General features: G+C 33.9%; 1 protein-coding gene across 25 annotated transcripts in view; it reads left to right on the top strand.

Annotated features, from left to right (window-relative positions):
• Positions 1-5,191: 5,191 nt before the first annotated feature.
• LOC119606820 (RIMS-binding protein 2) overlaps positions 5,192-21,928 on the top strand; it is a 112,692-nt gene continuing 95,955 nt past the window's right edge. For 24 of the 25 annotated variants that reach the window (XM_037960444.1, XM_037960453.1, XM_037960436.1 and 21 more), the window contains exon 1: positions 5,192-5,903. The gene's annotated coding sequence lies outside the window, so the exon portion shown is untranslated. The remainder of the gene's footprint in view (positions 5,904-21,928) is intronic. The other variant, XM_037960428.1, reaches the window with a different exon arrangement.

Here is a 21,928-nt window from a genome sequence, read left to right as displayed (position 1 = left end):
AAAGCACCAAATTGAAGAAATAAACGGATATTTATATTTATATATTATATATATATATATATATATATACTTAAAATTCTAATTTGTTCAAAATCTAGTAGATTTAAGGTGAAAAAAGTAGTAAGACGGTAAAGAGGAAAGGGAAATTAACATATCGAAAGGAAATTAACATATCGAATACAACAACGTTAAGGAAGAAAAAGTGTCAGCTATAAAAATAACAAATATGTTTAAAAAATTTGGCGATATTTTCGTATAGGGATTAAAATTCGAAAAATCATTTATGAATGTATCAATTATCTTTTGTTCGATAACGTTTTTTATACCCACCATCCAAAAATATGGGATGTCATTCCGTTTGTAACTCATCGAAATATTGGTTATAGACCCATAAAAGTATATACATTCAGAGTCCTTATTAAATTCTAAGACGATCTAGCCATGTCTGTCCGTCTGTCTGTTGAAAGCACGATAGAGTCCGAACGGAATGAGCTAGAGGATAAAATTTTTCCACAAATATTCTCTATATGTAAGGTTTGTTTGGTATTGAAAATGGGAAATATCGGTCCGTGTTTTCTGATAGTCATCATACAAGTGGACCACCGAAAAATAGTTTTAACGGGCATATCTGTTTTAAAAGTACGAGTATAGCGATGAAATTCAACACAAATAAGTTTCATATGATCCTAAATCTCGCTACCAAATTTTATGAGGATCGGTCCATAATTGACCCTACCGCCCCCCCCCCCCATATAAGGTTCAGAAAATGACTTTAACGCTCATTATTGGCTTAAAATACGAGTATAGTACCCTACCCCACATATAAGGTCCCCTTCTAAAATGTCTTTAATGATAATTACTTGCTTAAAATTACGAGTAAAGCGAAGAAATTTGACCCAAGTAAGTTCCTTGCGAACCAAAATCACTTAATCAAATTGTATGTTTTATACGAGTTAAATTTATTGAGGATCGGTCCATAAGAAAAATCGATCATTGCTGACTTAAAAATACGTGAGCAATTATGAAATTTAATAGAGGAAACATAGAAAGATAGGAATGTAAATCTTCCTACCAAATTTTTGTAGATGTATAGATGTTTTATATGAACCAAAAAAAAATATGAACAATTTTATAAAAAACGATCAATAATTAACACTATCTCTCATATAAATCCCTCTTCAGTTAATTTGATGAGTAATATCACCCAGATGTTTATAGAGCAGCACTTCTTTTATGGCATACCGTTTGATGGCGGGTATATGAGATTCGGCACAACCGAATATAACACTCTCACTTGTTTTGAAGTATGTTTTCAAATAATAATTACTTAATTCAAGAACTCTCTTAAAGAGTTCTTAATTCACTGTGCCCTATACCTGTACTGAGTTTGTGCTGATGTTTCTAAACTTTGTAATCAAACAAAAGGTCGAAATGTTCAAGATAATTTAATTAATCCTATTGAAAATGTTGGAAATCCGTAAATTTTTTAACCTATCCCCAATGCAATTGTTCCTTCTGTCCTTAATTCTCAAATTTTTATGTTAATTATCAGTCTGCTAATTATAAGACTTTACTTAAGTGATAGAAATTGGTACAGAAAAACGTTTTCATCTAACATACATACATGGTACCGATAATTGTAAAATCATGGAATTCGCAATATTTTTAACAATTTATAAAAAATGTATAGAAAAATAAATTAAAATTACCTCAAAAAATTATGATTTTTAAAATATTTCATAATTAAAAAAAAAAAAAACAAAATTTATATGTAAATGTTACTGTTTCGATACTAAATTTAGTGCCACCGAAGTTATTGAAAAAACACTAAGCACTAACTCGAAATTTTTCCGCGTCTAAATTTTTAAAACCACTAAAAACAGTGCTAAAAGCACTAAGTTGACAACGTTGGTAATCAAGAATATGTAGTGCTCGACCTGTAATCTAGTCTCACGAACAACACAAGATGTGAGTTACGATCCACTATTTGCTCCCGATAGACCAAGATCTGAAACTTATTTGCAAGAAACGCATAATTTGTGCAACACTTTGTAGACTATAGACTAGACTATAGACTAGACTATAGACTAGACTATAGACTAGACTATGGACTAGACTATAGACTAGACTATAGACTAGACTATAGACTAGACTATAGACTAGACTATAGACTAGACTAGACTATAGACTAGACTATAGACTAAGACTAGACTATAACTAGACTATAGACTATAGACTAGACTATAGACTAGACTATAGACTAGACTATAGACTAGTCTATAGACTAGACTATAGACTAGACTATAGACTGAGACTATAGACTAGACTATAGACTAGTCTATAGACTAGACTATAGACTAGACTATAGATTAGACTATAGACTAGACTATAGACTAGACTATAGACTAGACTATAGACTAGACTATAGACTAGACTATAGACTAGACTATAGACTAGACTATAGACTAGACGATAGACTAGAACTAGACTAGACTATAGACTAGACTATAGACTAGACTATAGACTAGACTATAGACTAGACTATAGACTGGACTATAGACTAGACTATAGACTAGACTATAGACTAGACTATAGACTAGGACTATAGGACTAGACTATAGACTAGACTATAGACTAGACTATAGACTAGACTATAGACTAGACTATGACTACTATAGACTAGACTATAGACTAGACTATAGACTAGACTATAGACTAGACTATAGACTAGACTATAGACTAGACTATAGACTAGACTATAGACTAGACTATATACTAGACTATAGACTAGACTATAGACTAGACTATAGACTAGACTATAGACTAGACTATAGACTAGACTATAGACTAGACTATAGACTAGACTATAGACTAGACTATAGACTAGACTATAGACTAGACTATAGACTAGACTATAGACTAGACTATAGACTAGACTATAGACTAGACTATAGACTAGACTATAGACTAGACTATAGACTAGACTATAGACTAGACTATAGACTAGACTATAGACTAGACTATAGACTAGACTATAGACTAGACTATAGACTAGACTATAGACTAGACTATAGACTAGACTATAGACTAGACTATAGACTAGACTATAGACTAGACTATAGAATAGACTATAGACTAGACTATAGACTAGACTATAGACTAGACTATAGACTAGACTATAGACTAGACTATAGACTAGACTATAGACTAGACTATAGACTAGACTATAGACTATAGACTAAGACTATAGACTAGACTATAGACTAGACTATAACTAGACTATAGACTAGACTATAGACTAGACTATAGACTAGACTATAGACTAGACTATAGACTAGACTATAGACTAGACTATAGACTAGACTATAGATAGACTATAGACTAGACTATAGACTAGACTATAGACTAGACTATAGACTAGACTATAGACTAGACTATAGACTAGACTACTAGACTATAGACTAGACTAGACTAGACTATAGACTAGACTATAGACTAGACTATAGGACTATAGACTAGACTATAGACTAGACTATAGACTAGACTATAGACTAGACTATAGACTAGACTATAGACTAGACTATAGACTAGACTATAGACTAGACTATAGACTAGACTATAGACTAGACTATAGACTAGACTATAGACTAGATATAGACTAGACTATAGACTAGACTATAGACTAGACTAGACTATAGACTATAGACTAGACTATAGACTAGACTATAGACTAGGACTATAGACTAGACTATAGACTAGACTATAGACTAGACTATAGACTAGACTATAGACTAGACTATAGACTAGACTATAGACTAGACTATAGACTAGACTATAGACTAGACTATAGACTAGACTATAGACTAGACTATAGACTAGACTATAGACTAGACTATAGACTAGACTATAGACTAGACTATAGACTAGACTATAGACTAGACTATAGACCAGACTATAGACTAGACTGTAGACTAGACTATAGACTAGACCATAAACAACTGTCTATGAAGTTATTAAGTTAGAAAAGGTTCTGCAAAAAGTACCAAAGTACTGAATTTTCCATACCTGCTTCATACTATCATACTTTAACCCTCCTTAAAGTATGCAACACTTTCGCAAATATACTGAAACAAAACGGAAAACGGAACTGTTAATTGGCACCGAAGAGTACGATAAAAACTCTCTTAAATACAAGAAAAAGTACTAACATGCTGAGCGGGTACTGTTAAGTAAAGCTGTTAAAACGAGCACAGGACACATACAGCAAAAATCGATTGCTATGTGAGCAAGCAACCAAGTTTTAGATGAAGAATACAAGTAGACCGAACCGAACGACCGAAGATGACCCACTTTTCGGGGTTTTTTCGCATTAAACCAAAAGAATTTTTTCTAAATACAATTTGAAAAAAATATATATAAATGTGTATAGCTGAGCAAAAAAAAGTGTAAAAATATTAGTTAAATTAAATTAATTAAATGAAAATATTGTAAAATTATTAAGTGCAACTAAAGTGAAGAGTTTTTTTCAACAAAAACTATAGAAATTCTATAAATAACAGAGTGATTTTTGGAAAAATAAAATTTCTATATATAAAAATTCTTTAGGTTTTTTTTTTCAACCATTTTCACCAGCATATGAGGTTTTATATACGTAGCCCCACCATAACGGGAATATTGGCACACTTGCTTTTTTTTCTATGTATAGATGAAGAAGAATATGGAAAGAAATGTATAGAACGGAAACGAGGTGGTGGTGGAGAAGGAAAATTTGTTGAAGGAAATTTTCACGCTTAGTATACTAAATTTTGAAAAAAGTTAAAAAAAATGGTTAAAAGTGGAAAAAGACAAGTGGTTTTAGGAAAAGTGTTTAATTTGTTTAAATAAAAGTGTTAAATTTCTGGTAAAATATTTGAGTTTTTCTTTTCTTGTTCTTTCTGGTTTTTAGTTAAAATGTAAATTTTTCCAAGTGCAGACAAAAATGTATTAAGTAGTTAGTAGCAAAAAAGAAAAAAATATCTATAAAAAAGGAATAAGAAAAAAATTGCATTTATAGTATTAAATGTATAACAAAATATGAAAAAAATCTAATAAATGAAATAAAATCTTCAGTAAACAAATTAATATTTAATGAAATATTGTAAAAAATATGTGTGTATAAATAAAATAATATTGCAAAAATTAATAAAAAAAAGAAAAATAAAATATTCTACAATATTATTAACAGCAGCAGCAGCAACAACAACAACAGCAACCTAAAAGCATATCGATAAAAGTGTAAAAAATATATAGAAAAAAAGAATAAAGCAGAGAAAAAATACAGCAACATTGCTACACACATATACAACAAATACACACTCATATATACACACATACAGACAGACATACAAACATACATACATATTTAAAATATATAACAACCAACAAACAGTCATACATTAATAGATATAACAGAAACTAACCCAGCAAACAATTTAACTAAAGAAACAAGTAACCCAGCCAACCTTTACGCGCACATATTCATATGTTCTTTCGTTCGTTCAAACGTTCGTATGTTTGTATGTATTGAGAAATTGTACTACTACTACCGTTACTAATACTATTGCAACTACAATTACTACTACACATACACACTCTCACTCTTCCTCTCTCTCTCACTCTCTCTCTATCACTATCTCTCTCTCGGTATCAGCATACAAAAGCTAAACTGCCTTCAAAAAATGTGTCTCAAATGTCGTTGACACTTATCATTATAAAATTATCTAAAATTACCATAAATTATAAAATTCAAAAATAGTTCAGCAACAACAACTAACGATAACAACAACAGCAGCAGCAAAAACACCAACAACAACAACATCCACAAGTAGAAAATTACCTCAAAGGATTTTTTTTGTAGTTCGAATGTAAGTAATAATTTATAGTATTTTAATTTTAAACATTAAAACCATCATTGTTTTTAAAACTTTTTTCTATATTCTCATTTCTTTTTTTAACATTTTTGTTGTATTCTTTCTGCTGTCGCTCATACGCTCCATTTACTCTTTTGCATTCACTGTGAATACGTGTGTGTCTCACACAGTTTCGCATTGAGTGTTGAGTAGTGTTGCCATTTTGCTTCATTGTGTCTGTGTCCTTAAAAGTTTTGAGGAAATATCTTTTTGTGTTGTTTTGTTTATAATAGAAAAATGTTGTAGAGTCTTTTGCCACACACGGAAATATAACAATTATATAGGGAATCTATCAAATTAACAAGGTCTTTTAAATGATTGATAAACATGAATGTAAAAACATGTAAAAATTTTCCTTGGACATTTTTTTGTTTTGTATCTTTCCCAAGGTAATTTTAGGCATATTCCCATTATCAATATAGTGACAATGATATAAAGAGTTTATTGTGATGTTTGCAACATCTAAAAATAATGGTCCTACGACCACCTAATTCTCCGCGTGGTCGCTACGATAGAAATAAGTGAAGGAGGACATCCTTGAATTAATCATCAAGTCATCAAGTTCTTACTCTCAACATAAAAGATGAGGGACAACATAAAAAGATGAGGTCCTGGTCAAGCGGAATATTAGAGCAAATACCCGTAGAAATCCTGCATGGATGGCTCTAAATTGGAGTACAAAGTGGGCCTGGAGTTCTAAATTGAAGACCCAGAAACCGAAATTTTATCATTCCGTTTATAAATTAGGTTGATAGGATGATGAATACTACACATCAAATCCAAAGAAATACCCCTAAGCCTGTTGTGTGTTCCTTTTCATGCGAAATGTTTGTTGGTAAAAACAAAAACCTATATAGAGATCAATAAAGGTATTATTGTCCGATGTTCAGAAATTCAGTTTCCTGAAAGTAATTCCTAAGAATTTACCAATCTGTGTTCGTAAGGGACGTTCTATTCCGAATAATATCACACCCAAGATACTTGGATCTAATTTCGACGAAAGCCTGACAATGACAAAGAAAGTGCTCCAGAATTTCACTGTCTTCTCCACATGCTCTACATTCCTCTAAAACCGCAGTCTAATTTTGTATAGTTGTGGCCGTAATCCTGTGTGTCCACTCAAAATGCATACCATCATTCTTATCTCAGACTTGCTCATTTTGGAGAAAACTCTCGTTAGAGTTACCGCAAAGGATCTTTTTGGTTCTACGCACCATACCATTATTCCAAGAAGCCTTAAGGGATTCTCACCCATATTTTTAATTCAGCCCTCATTGCGTCGAATGGTTTTGCGTTCGTCAGATTAACTACCTCGAGATCCCTTCCCATTAAAGCAAGTTAATTCACTCTTTTCGCTTGGTACTCACATGATGCAAAGCATACCTCGGAGAGAGTATTGAATTAAGGCTTTCTTATAATCCAATAAGTTCATAGATTTAACTATATCACCTTTATTGCCTTCTGGCTGTCGGTAAATATGTTGGCGCCATATTTATTCTAATCTAATTTACGCATTCCGTTATTGCTCGAACTTTTGTCTTGAGGCTAGTGTTATGATTAATTAAACGGTAGTATATTTCTGTTTCTGGGTCTTCAATATAGAACTCCAGGTCCACTTTGTACTTCAATCTAGAGCCATCCATGCAAGATTCCTACGGGTATTTGCTCTAATATTCCGCTTGACCATGATATTCTATCTGGGATCAGTATTTCAAAGTTCTCGACATATTCTGTGTTCGGTAAGAGATCGGGCACATCCGATGTTTTAATGTGTCCAGTATACATTGATGACGTGACCTATGGCCGCCTTTGGCTAGTTTGCCTAAAGTTAAGAGCTATTCGGCTGTATGTTCCTCTTCATATCTTATACATATATTTCAATGTATGGAATATCTTGTAACATTTCTAGGGCATCATTTCCACCCACACAGCATGGTCGCTGAACTCTCTGTAATAGTTTGATATTACACCTTTTGCCCAAAGAAGTCCGCCTGATTATTGAAGCATAACTTAGAATTAGTATTATTACACTTTTATAAAGTCATTGTGTCATAGCAGGACTAAGGCCCCATTTCGAGCCTATGGTTCTCCTACTTAGCGCCTAGTACCGATGTGCCTTGTTGATTCTATCCTCTTTGTGGTGTTTCAATTTTTAAATTCTTGTCAAGGATTACACCTAAGTAAATCTTCTTTTAAAAAGAACGATTCAGTCTTCGCTGGGTTAACATTGAGGCTTCTCGGTTAACCCTAGCTCAAGGCCGTATTCAGAGCCTATTCAGCCTTTCTAAACAAGTTATTTTCCTAGTCCTTCCTTTTCCCTTAGAATTATGTTGACATCGTCTGCGTAGCAGAGAGGTCTAAATACTTTCTCGGTTAGGGTCATTAGTGGTTACCCAGAGTAAAGGGGACAAAATGTCGCCCTGTGGTATACCGCGAACTACCTACTACAACGTTATTGAAAGCACTTTCGATGTGAATACACACTGCCAATGTATATAGTTTGCTATTGAAGGATTTACCTATATAGTCGACAACTTCGTTTACTGCGGTAACCACTGATTGTCCCTTTACATAGGCATGCTGTTTAATTTTAGGACTTTGTTAGGAAAACATACTTTTAACTTTGCTATCGACTATCAGTTTCACAGTTGTTAGTAGGAAGGACGTATGGTTTATCGGTCTATAAGTCTTTGGTGTAACTAAGTTTTCTGGGTTTGGGTATAATTATCTCTCTTGCATCCTGCCATTTAATTGGGGTATATGTAAATTTTAAGCATATCGTGAATATTTTTGACTGTTGAAACGAAATCTGTTCCGTTTCCATCTGTAAAGGTGCTGGACAAAATACCATCCGGTTTTGCAGACTCATATGGTGCAAGACTCTTAATTGCATTCCTGATTATGCCAATTGTAGCCTCCCCTTGCCCCAGTAAATGGGAAATGAAAGACCATTAGGAGTTTCTAGGTCTCCTTCTCATGTCATCAATCATAGATTCCGGTTGGACTAGAGTTTTGGATAGAAATTTGTTATCTTCGATATCTCATTTACGCTATCTACCTGTTTACGGAAAAGTTTCCAGGAGTCTCGTTTGGCCATTCGAAAGATTTTCTTATATTCACCAAGTTTATTACCATACGTGTGCGGACAACTGTACCAGGGCACTTGTGAACGTTTCAACTTTGGCGTCTACATTCTCTTTATTTCGACATTGAAAAGTGTCCTGTTCTTAACGGTTTTTTAGTAATGTCCCGTGGATTCTCTAATTAGTTTTAGATATATTAAAAAATTATAATCGGGTTTGGTGGTGGCCGTAGTATTTTGAATCTTATGTACCGATGGCCTGAAAAGCAGTGCTCTTTCGCATCTCTCCAATCCTAAATTTTGTTTATAAGCTCTTCTGAACATATAGTTATATCTAATACTTCTTTTATGATTCTATTGACGAAAGTAGCTGTATTCAATGTGATCAAGTCTTCAGTATTAAAGAAATCCATTAGGGCACGTCCCCTGCGATTGGTGTGTGTGCTACCCCAAGCTACATGATGAGAGTTGGCAATCACAACCTATTTTCTTACTTTTTCTTTGTGTTGCTTCAATCAGTTTCATTAGATCCGACGTTAGTATTAGTGTCGGACAGACAAATCAAAGTATTAAGAGATTTGTTACTAGAAACTAATCATTCTCTAGAATTCTACCGACTTTGGTCCATAACTGTTCGAAGTGTCCTTAAAAGATCATTTTCCCATACATATTTTCATATACATATATGTACATATTCTTTACATTTCTAATTTTATTAATCAAAGGGAATAAGCTCCCATTTCCTATCAAATACTTTCTTACTTCTATGGCAACCCTTTATAACGGTAGACCACTAAACAGGGGGAAGATACAACAAAAAACACACGAATCATAGAGAGTAAAAGAGAAGGAAAGAAGTAACTGTAAAATAGCAACAAAAGAGCGAGTTATACTTAAAGTGTGTACGTATGTATATGCAATAACAATTTTTCATTTGATTTCCTCCCCCTGAGATATGCAGGGATTTTTGTACTTCTAAGCACATTTCGTTATTCTAACGAATTTTTGGCGCTGTATACACTCAACCATGGCATGTCACAAAATAGATGGTCGGACGACGTTTGGTCGCATTTATTTAATTCTACTGTTTTTTTTATTATGTATTTTTATTTTTGGGGTATGCGTGCCTTACTTTTGCTGCTTTGTTTTTTTTGTGCTGTTATTTTTTCTATACATATTTTTTACGTACATATTGCAATAATGAACAAATAACAGAACTAGAAAAAAGAAAAACTATTTGCTTTTCAAATACTTATACAATGGAATTACAATGACTGCGTAACCATTAGTTAAATATTTATATAAAAAACTACAATGTACAATCTTTATAAAACGAGTTGTAGGTACATATGTATGTGTATGTATAAACGAACAAATAGGAAAATGATATACTATGCATTCATTCGTTCATTTACTATTACTGCTATGGGGTGATAACTGTTATTAAATTTATTATAGAAATAAGAAAGTTGTCTTTTTATTTATATATTTGATAAAAAATCAATTTATAAAAAAAATAATAATAATTTATAAGAAACCACTGGAAGAAAGCAAAAATTATTTTTGTGTTATATAAGGTTTTTGAACTTGTTTTTTTATAAGTTATGTGTGTATACTTTTAGGCATGCATGCAGATTGCCAAAATAATTTCGAAAGAAAAAAACAATAAAACAGTCACGCATTTATAGGCCAAAGTGTTATGCACTCAGAAAAATTATAAGCCAATCGTTTTTTGTTTGTTTTTTCCTAAATGAGTTCATTCAATGAACTCTAGTTCAATAAATTTTAGTTGAACTATAATAAAGTAGTATTGTGCTATTTGTTATAGATTTTTAGACGTTTATATCCAGACAAATTTATAGTAGTTGCAAACATTTGCACTTTGTTTTATGATACATTTCATTAATGTTATATTGGAAAATAAAGAACGAAAAAGTACCAAAAATCATTTCCTACAATTTTTCATGCACTCAGGACTCTGAATGTTTGATTTTATGTGTCTAGTTTTAATATTATAGAGAAGTACCCTTTGAAGAACGAAAAAGTTCCAAAAGTCCCGTTTAATAGGTTCTCACTTAATCCGGGCTCTAAATGCATAATTTCATATTTCTAGGTTTAATATTATAGAAAATTCAAAAAGTACCTTTTGAAGAACGTTAAAGTACCAAAAAGCCCATTTTTATGAGCTCTCACTTAGTCCAGTCTCTACATACTTAATTTCATGTTTCCATTCAAAATTATTATTCAAAAAGTGCCTTTTGCAGAATGAAAAAAGTACCAAAAAGTCCTCTTTTATAGGTTCTCACTTAATCCGTAACGTTAGAAAAGCGTAAAAGTACCTTTTGAAGAACAATAAAGTTCCAAATTGTCCCTTTTTATGAGCTCTCATTTAGTCCAGGCTCTACTTACTTAATTTCATGTTTCTAGGTTCATAACTATAGAGAATACAAAAAGTACCTTTTGAAGAATGAAAATATACCAAAAAGTCCACTTTTATAGGTTCTCGCTTTATAAAAGTGTAATTAGACCAATTCTAACTTATGCTTCAATAATCTGGTGGACTGCTTTAGACAAAAAGTTCAATATCAAACTACTACAGGGAGTTCAGCGTACATGCTGCTTGGGTATAAGTGGTGCCATGTGTACTACTTTAACTAAGGCTCTGGAAACGTTGCTAGATATTCCACTCATTGAAACATATTTAAGATATGAGGCGGCGCTTACAGCCGAACGACTCTTTACTTTAGGCGAACTGGCCAAAAGCGGTTATAGGACACGTCATCAATGTATACTGGACACATTGGAAGGTTATACACAATCATCGGACGTGCCTGATCGTATACCAGACACGGAATATGTCGGAAACTTTGAAACGCTGATCCCAGATAGAATGTCTTGGTCAAGCGGAACATTAGAGCAAATACCAGTAGGAATCCGTTGTTACACGGATGGCTCTAAATTGGGGGATAAAGTGGGGCTGGGGTTGAAGACCCAGAAACAGAAATATACCACCGTTTACAAACTTCCAGGCAGAAGTACGAGCAATAACGGAATGCGTAAATTGGATTAGAATAAATATGGCGACCACAGCGCTTTATATATTTACCGATAGCCAGAAGGCAATTAGGGCGATATCAGGCGATAGAACTAAATCTAAGAACGTATTGGATTGTAAGAAAGCTTTAACTGAATACTCTCCCAGAGGCAAGGTTCACATCATATGGGTACCAGCCCACTCGGGAGTAGTCGGTAACGAAAGGGCGAATGTAATAGCTTTAAAAGGTAGGGAGCTCGAGGCAGTTAACCTGACAAACGCGAAACCATTCGACGCAACAAAAGCTGAACTAAAAATATCGGTGAGAAAATCCCATAAGGCCTCTTGGAATAATGAAACAGTGGGTAGAACCACGAAGATCCTATGGGGTGACCCTGATGAGAGCAAGACGAAAAATCTCCTCAAAATGAGCAAGTCTGAAGTTAGTATGCTGGTACGTATTCTGAGTGGACACACAAGATTACGAGCACATCTATGCAAAATTGGACGTGCGGATTCAGAAGAATGTAGAGCATGTGGAGAGGACAGTGAAACTCTGGAGCACTTTCTTTGCCACTGCCAGGCATTCGTCGAAGTTAGATCCAAGTATCTTGGAAGTGATGTTATTCCGGAAATAACATTCCCGACTAACACTGATTGGAAGATTCTTAGAAATTACGTTCAGGAAACTGAGTTTATGAACACTGAAAAATAATTCATTCAGTTCCCTTTTTTTTCATGATAAGAAGTGCACAACAGGCCCGATAGTGGCCTAGGTGTATTTCTTCGGATTTGATGTAATATACATCCTTCTATCAACCTACCTACCTAGGTTCTCATTTAATCCGGGCGCTACTTAATTTCATGTTTTTAGCCAATGCCAGCGTAACCTGTTGTATATAATAACAAAATTTACAGTATGATTATGTATGTTGTTGTTGCTTGTTTACTATTTCTGTCTCGGATTTTTACTAATATCTCCTTTATTTATCAACCGATTTGCTGATTTCAAATAAAAAACTTCTCGAAAGCATGTCTGATAGAATTATTGAAGATTTGGATCCCGAACATATCTGGGGTATTCAGAAAATTGATTTAAACAAACGTACAGACAGACGGAAACTCAGTTTATTGAACGTAGTTCTTCCTTAGAATATTCTAAAAAGTGTTCCCGAGGGATCTGAAATAACAACGCTCCCAAGATATTTGGATCTAATTTCAACTATAGACGGCCAATGACAAACGAAAGTATTCCAGAGTTTCACAGATATAAATACATTTGTCTGAAGCTGTTGGTCCAATTTTGTATATGAAATTGTGTCTATTTAAAATTTAGAAACCTAACTATAGCAAACATTGTTTAGTAATCAACATATATATGACTTTTGAGATTATATTCTGGTGGCCACTTTGATGGAGCTACGTGGGACTGTGAACCGAACATTTCTTAATAGAATATTTTGGGAAGATTTCTTCTTCCTAGGTTTTCTGCTCAAGTCGCTTCAACTATTTAAGTTTATGTTAAGAAGTGTTATGCACCACAAAAAGGTGTAACTCCACTCGGAGGCCTTAAGGTCCATTATGATTCCCTTCCTAGGAAGTAAATATCTAAAGATATAGAACTAAATACTAGAAAAAACAAAAAAGAACATAATTAAAGAAAAGTTACATATCAATAGAAACAGGTTCTTTCCCAAGGGGTTTCAACCCAGAAGATTTTCCTAAAGAAAGAAATATGAGAGACTCTCCGTCTTCCTAAAACCCAGTAGAAGAAATTACTAATTCCCCTGATAAAACCGAGTAGATATTCGAGGACAGTCCCACTTACTGACAAAAGATCTAATTGAACAAGGTTCCGTTAGTATCCCTATCCGAATCCTTAGACTGCGTCTATTTCATCCTATATGTAGCCCTCACATCAAGTGTTGGCCATAAAGCCTTAGATATTTTACAATCTGCCTTACTATTCCCGTACTGGTTAATGATTTCACGAATTCCCATTAGCATGTACATTCATTAGAGGTGTTTCGTAAGGGGAACTACCATAATCAAGTAGACCTACTTCGTACAGAATTTTAGTATGATTGTAGCGTGAAGGTTTGACTAACCCACTACAAAATGTTCTACAGGTATAGATAGATGTCAAGGCCACTTGTGGAGTACTACTAGCATCTTGCGATAACTGTTATTTCTCAAAGCCCAGACAGTGCAAAAATGAGAATAAGTGTAAATCCATTCCTAAAGAAGTCTTGCATGTGTAGTAGACTGAGTTGAATGTGTAATAGACTGAGTTGATTAGAATTTTATATGGATATGGAATATCTATGAATGAAATTTTGAGGTGCTTTTTGCACTAGTAGCAAAGTAATGTACTTACAAGGGTAGGAATTTATTACAGAAAAGTGAAATTAACTATTTTTTCTTTTAAATAAATGTTTGTAAATATTTTTTTTATTTAAAACCTTAAATCAATAACAGTCACGACAATTTCGCATAAAATACACATACTACTTATTAATGAATTTCATTTTCTAACAGAATTATGTTTGTTGCAAACAATTCCATACTTTTAATGACTCCGACACAGACTTATTATTCTTTTTTGTATAACTGTATCCTGAGATTAAAAAACAATTTATCCATTTCCCAGTAAACTACTATTATATTTCTGCTATTATTATTAGTATTATTAATATTACTCATATTATTAGAAAGTTTTTTTTTTGTTTTTGCTAATTTCGAAATTGTTTTGTAGGAACAAACGAACGTTTGTTACTAAATAGTATATACAAAATAGTTAGTAGTTGGTGAGCTCGCTTGTATTTTCATGTGCAGATTAGTTAAAACATGACAAATACATATAAATTAATGTTAATCGTGAGCTTACAAGTTACACTGAAAGAAACAGATTGAGAGTAATATTTCTGGATATAAATTAAATCTACTAGTCATTTACAGAAAGATCCTTTAGATTGGATCAGGTACTAAAAACTGTGATCGTTATAAATTTCTCACATAGCCGGGACACCCAAATTTGGTAACCTCTAGAACCGACCCGTGTGGGTTAATGAGATCGAAATTCAAAACCAATACTCAATTGTCAAAAAGTCGATAATAATAGGTATCCTAGTAAGTATGGATATACCAAGATTACGTGATGACCGGTAGGGAACGATCACTGTATGGTTGTATATAGACTAGACTATATACTAGACTAGACTATAGACTAGATTATAGACTATTGACTATAGACTAGATTTTAGACTAGACTATAGAATAGACTATAGACTAGACTATAGACTAGACTATAGACTAGTCTATAGACTAGACTGGAGACTAGACTATAGACTAGACTATGGACTAGACTATAGACTGGACTATAGACTAGACTATAGACTAGACTGTAGACTAGACTATAGACTAGACTATGGACTAGACTATAGACTGGACTATAGACTAGACTATAGACTAGACTGTAGACTAGACTATAGACTAGACTATGGACTAGACTACAGACTGGACTATAGACTAGACTATAGACTAGACTATAGACTAGACTATAGACTAGACTATAGACTAGACTATAGCCTAGACTATAGACTAGACTATAGACTAGACTATAGACTAGACTATGGACTAGACTATGGACTAGACTGTAGACTAGACTATAGACTAGACTATAGACTAGACTATAGACTAGACTATAGACTAGACTATAGACTAGACTATAGACTAGACTATAGACTAGACTATAGACTAGACTATAGACTAGACTATAGACTAGACTATAGACTAGACTATAGACTAGACTATAGACTAGACTATAGACTAGACTATAGACTAGACTATAGACTAGACTATAGACTAGACTATAGACTAGACTATAGACTAGACTATAGACTAGACTATAGACTAGACTATAGACTAGACTATAGACTAGACTATAGACTAGACTATAGACTAGACTATAGACTAGACTATAGACTAGACTATAGACTAGACTATAGACTAGACTATAGACTAGACTATAGACTAGACTATAGACTAGACTATAGACTAGACTATAGACTAGACTATAGACTAGACTATAGACTAGACTATAGACTAGACTATAGACTAGACTATAGACTAGACTATAGACTAGACTATAGACTAGACTATAGACTAGACTATAGACTAGACTATAGACTAGACTATAGACTAGACTATAGACTAGACTATAGACTAGACTTATAGACTAGACTATAGACTAGACTATAGACTAGACTATAGACTAGCTATAGACTAGACTATAGACTAGACTATAGACTAGACTATAGACTAGACTATAGACTAGACTATAGACTAGACTATAGACTAGACTATAGACTAGACTCTATAGACTAGATATAGACTAGACTATAGGACTAGACTATAGACTAGACTATAGACTAGACTATAGACTAGACTATAGACTAGACTATAGACTCTACGACTATAGACTAGACTATAGGACTAGACTATAGACTAGACTATAGACTAGACTATAGACTAGACTATAGACTAGACTATAGACTAGACTATAGACTAGACTATAGACTAGACTATAGACTAGACTATAGACTAGACTATAGACTAGACTATAGACTAGACTATAGACTAGACTATAGACTAGACTATAGACTAGACTATAGACTAGACTATAGACTAGACTATAGACTAGACTATAGACTAGACTATAGACTAGCTTGACTATAGACTAGACTATAGACTAGACTATAGACTAGACTATAGACCAGACTATAGACTAGACTATAGACTAGACTATAGACTAGGACTATAGACTAGACTATAGACTAGACTATAGACTAGACTATAGACTAGACTATAGACTAGACTATAGACCAGACTATAGACTAGACTATAGACTAGACTATAGACTAGACTATTCCTTATAGAATTCAATTATTCTTTGCCGTTCGAGGGAACCCGAATTGACGAAAAGGACGTTATGGACGCTCTAAAGAAGGCTTTCGATGCCTCAATGCCACGAAGAAGGCAATCAGACAAGAGGAAACCAAACTATTGGTGGAACTCTAAAATAGCACAACTTAGGCGACAGTGTCTTAAAGCTAGACGAATATTTCAACGAAGAAGGTCTAGACCAGAGATACAAGCCGATGCAAAATGATCGGCGGCGGCGGCGCAACCATTTTAGGTCGGCGGCGGCGGCTTATTATAGAAAATAACGGCGGCGGCTAAATTGTCGGCTCAATTTAAGTTTTTCTTCAGAAATTGAGCTTATAAGCGTTTATTATATTGAAAAATCTCTGTATAATAGTCTGTTATATAGAAACATATCTCTATATAAGGTTTTTTTCTGAAGAAAATGGACATTTATAGTAGTTTTCACTCTTTTAATATTAGCACAATATTGTGTGGCAACTTTTTTCAATTTACCATAAGAATTTAAAATAGTGGCAACTCTATTCAAATTGGTGAAATACATGTGCGATTCCAATATTTATCAGCGGCTACGTTTAAGCCGGCTTAGCTTTTGAGCCGAAAGAAGTCGGCGGCGGCGCGGCTTGCAAAATATTACCGGCGGCCAGCCGCAGCCGATTTGAGCCGTCTCGGCTTGTATCTAGGCTCTAGACAAGACTCAAATACCCGGCGACAAGCATACCAGATGGCCAGGCGAGGCCTCCAAATGGCTATCAAAAGAAGCAAACAAGACTGCTTTAAACAACTTTGCAAAGAAGTCGATTCGAATCCCTGGGGAAGTGCATACAGAATAGTAATGTCACGCCTAAAGGGACAAAGGAGTACTCAGGTGAAATGCCCACAACTGCTTCGAAAAATAGTTGAAGTGCTATTCCCAAAAGGCCATCCGTGGCAGGAGATATCAACATATAACGAAATCCCTATTGAAGAAGTGTCAGAGGAAGAAATCCTAGAAAAAACCTCGAAAATTGGCGACAGAAAAGCTCCAGGCTTGGACGGAATACCAAACAGGGCACTGAAAATAGCCCTGAAGACTAAACCACAGGTAATTTCTCCGTTTAGAAAAATTCCCTACTACGTGCAAAAAGCAAAGGTTGGTTCTAATACCAAAGCCCAACAAAAGACAAGGAGAGCCATCATCCTATAGACCGATTTGTCTATTGGATACTATAGGTAAAGCCCTGGAAAGGATCACTTACAATAGACTACTCCCAGCAGTGGAAAAAGCAAGAGGACTCTCGGAAGATAGTTCGATTGATGCAATTAACACTGTGATAAGTATGGCGAAAACTGCTATATATGTAAAAGGTATGAACAAAAAGTATTGTGCCATTATCACCCTGGACATAAAGAATGCATTCAACAGCGCAGGATGGAACCAGATTATGCAGTCCATCAAAAATCTTGAGGTTCCGGATTACCAAATTAGGATAATCGGTGACTATTTCACAGACAGAATTATCTGCTATGAAACCGATATTAGTGTACAACACTATACAACCTCATCAGGAGTTCCACAGGGGTCGGTGTTAGGTCCCCTCCTATGGAATATAATGTATAACGGGGTGCTAGAACTGAACATTCCCGAAGAAGCTAGTATCATCGGTTTTGCTGACGATATCGCTATAGTAGTTAGGGCACGTTTCCTAGACGAAGTAGAAATGTACGCAAATGACGCCATTCAAACCATAAAAGTGTGGCTCAGGAAAGCAGGTCTTGAACTTGCGGACCATAAAACAGAGACTGTTCTTATTAGCAAGAGAAGGAAGAAGGAAACAATTACTATTAAAATAGGTGCATCTGAAATTAAGTCAGTAGCGGCGATTAAATACCTGGGAGTCTTGATTGACGAAAGGCTCAATTACAAAACACATTTAAAATACTCATGTGAAAAGGCAACAACAGTAAATAATGCATTAAGCAGGATCATGCCAAACGTGGGAGGCCCAAGGCAAAGCCGAAGGATACTACTATCCAGAGTAACGATGTGGGTCCTATTATATGGCGCATCTATATGGGCGAAATCAATAAGAAGCACATCTCGGAAAGACCAAATGTCTTTATTTCGACAATGCTGTCTTAGAGTATGTAGCGGTTACAGGACTACATCCCTCGAAGCAATAAGCGTAATTGCTGGAATCATACCAATTGATATGGCAGCCGAAGAGCTACACAGATTGTATGCGGAGAAAGAGCATAACGACACGGAGAATATACGCATGCGAAAGATATTGGAGCGTAACGAAACAATGCGAAATTGGCAATAGAGGTGGGAAAAAAGTCAAAAGGGAAGGTGGAAATACAGGCTCATACCTGTAATCAAGAAATGGGTAGAGCATAAGCATGGAGAGGTAAACTACCACCTTACTCAGTTTTTGACAGGCCATGGAGGTTATAGGTGTTATCTATATAAATTTGGGCACGATGATTCACCACATTGTCCAACTTGTGAAGAGCCGGAGGACGCAGAACATGTAGTCTTTAATTGTCGTAGATTCGATGGTCATAGACGCGAAGTAGAGGTTGGTGTAGGACATGATATTAACCCTGGAAATATAATTGATATCATGATTACTTCACCGGAAAAGTGGGAACTAATATCGAACTATATAACCGATATAAACCTGCTGTTACAACTGGAGGAAAAAAGTCGAAAAGAGCAAAGGAGAAATGCGTTAAATGTGGAGATAGCATAGATGCTTACCATACCCGCGACGTAATACCTAAATGCAGTTCCGCGGGGTTTTGCGGTTGACGATGGGAAGGCGGTTTAGTGAGTACGTGGCGCAAAACATAGCTGAATCTCACATAATGGATTATAATTCATATCTATAAAGATTCCGCACCCCATTAAAAAAAAAAAAAAGACTATAGACTAGACTATAGACAAGACAATAAACTAAAATATAGACTAGACTAAAGACTAGGCAATACACTAAGCTATAGACTAAATTATAGATTAGACTAGATTATAATATAGACTAGACAATTAACTAAACTAAAGACTACACTATAGACTAAACTATAGACTATAGTATTTTCACTAGATATTATGATATTTATGAAAATAATTCGATTTGAAATTCGCAAAACAAATTAAAAATTTCTCTGTGTGTTCGTGTATATATTTAAATGATGATAAAAAAGTAGGAGTTTATAAATATTTTCCATATAAATTATTCATAAATAATTCTTATTTTTCTTATTTATTTTGTTCTTGTTGTTGTTGTTTTTCATTTTTTATTAACGCCATAAATTCTAAAAGCACAAGGTTGTATTTTTTTTTGTTCTTTAAATACAAAATATGTATGTATATACTTTATGCATGGCTGGTAAATCGTATATCCTTGTGTGTAGTCGAGTGTTTGTATAGAAGTTTATATTTTTAACATATGTATTCGTATCATGCCATTTATTATTTTTATATTTTCTACTTATTTTCAACTTAACCATGGTACATGATTAGGTTTTGGTTTTATAAAAAAAGTCACAGAAAGAAAATATAGTGAAAATCAAATAAAAAATATAGTTTAAATATTATATTTGGTTTTTACGTGTCAAAACTGCAACATGCAAACATTTTGTTTTATTATTTCCAACCAACCACTATCAGCACCAGAAAAATTGGCTTACAATATCAAATTCTATTTAAACAGTTTCGTTTAGTAAATGTTTCCTAGTTTAGTTAAGTTTTTTTGACTCTTTTTTTAAATTTTGCCATTAAATTCCAACTAAACATCATTTTTGAATGTTGTCACGTATTGCAGTGACATATTGTCGATTCACGCCTAAAAAATAAATCCGAAAATATCAAACTAGAAACAGATGTGGCTTTTGTTACATTCGTGTGTCTCTTGAATTTTTTTCTTAGTTTTTTTTCGAGTTTTTATTGTCCTTTTATAAAATTGTTTGTAGTTGTTACATTTCTTGCCTTTTTAAAGTTTTTTTTTTTTTTTTTTTTTTAATGGAAAAAAAGAAAGAAAAAAACAGCAAAGAGATTTCCACACGTTTGTACTTGTATTGATATAAATTCATGCTAAAATATGTGTCACTACTTCTACTTTTACAGTATATAAATTTTCAATGAAACATGATTTTTATAGCCCGCGGAAAGAAAGTTGAAAAATATTATATAAATATATGTATAAAGTGAAAGCAAATATTATTATTGTATCACTGAACAGGACAGGCCAACCTTTAGTAGTTATATTATTATTTAGCATTTAGTTTTATTTTCTAAAGTGTCGACTGAACAGAAGAAAGTTTTCAGTAATTTGTGCCTGCAACTAGCAGTTTTTTGAAACACTGACATTCATATACAGAAAAATTTGTAATGAATTAAAAAAAAAACAATAATAGTGATAAAATTATGAACAATTTTCAGATATTTGATCCAAGATGTCTGTCAGCAAGTGAAACAGATTATAAACTTATAACTTTAGGCGAACTGACCAATAGCGGTTTTAGGACACGTTATCAATATAAACAGGACACATGGGAAGACTATACATAATCGGACATGACCGATCGCATACCATACACAGAATATGTCGGGAAATTTGGAATAGAATGTCATGATCAAGCGAAACATTAGAGGAGGAACCCGTAGCAATCCGTGGCTATACGAATCGCTCTTAATTGGGGTTCTATTTTGAAGACCCATAAACAAAAAAGCTACCGTTTTCTTAATTCCAAACAATATCGAATGCATAAATTTAATTAGAATAAATATGGCGACAACAAGGGTTAACTTATTTAAAGACATCCAGAAGGCAATTAAGGCGATATCAAGTGATAAAGTTAAATCTAAGACCGTATTAGAAGGGTTAAACGAATAATATTCCACAGGCAAAGTTTACATCACATGGGTCAACTCAGACA

Source organism: Lucilia sericata, unplaced genomic scaffold (assembly GCF_015586225.1).
Source record: "Lucilia sericata isolate MDLA Ls3-8-SP2 unplaced genomic scaffold, ASM1558622v1 Contig000626F_arrow, whole genome shotgun sequence".
Classification (NCBI taxonomy): domain Eukaryota; kingdom Metazoa; phylum Arthropoda; class Insecta; order Diptera; family Calliphoridae; genus Lucilia; species Lucilia sericata.
Note: the sequence above shows the minus strand (reverse complement) of the source record. Positions and strands in the feature narration are given on the sequence as shown.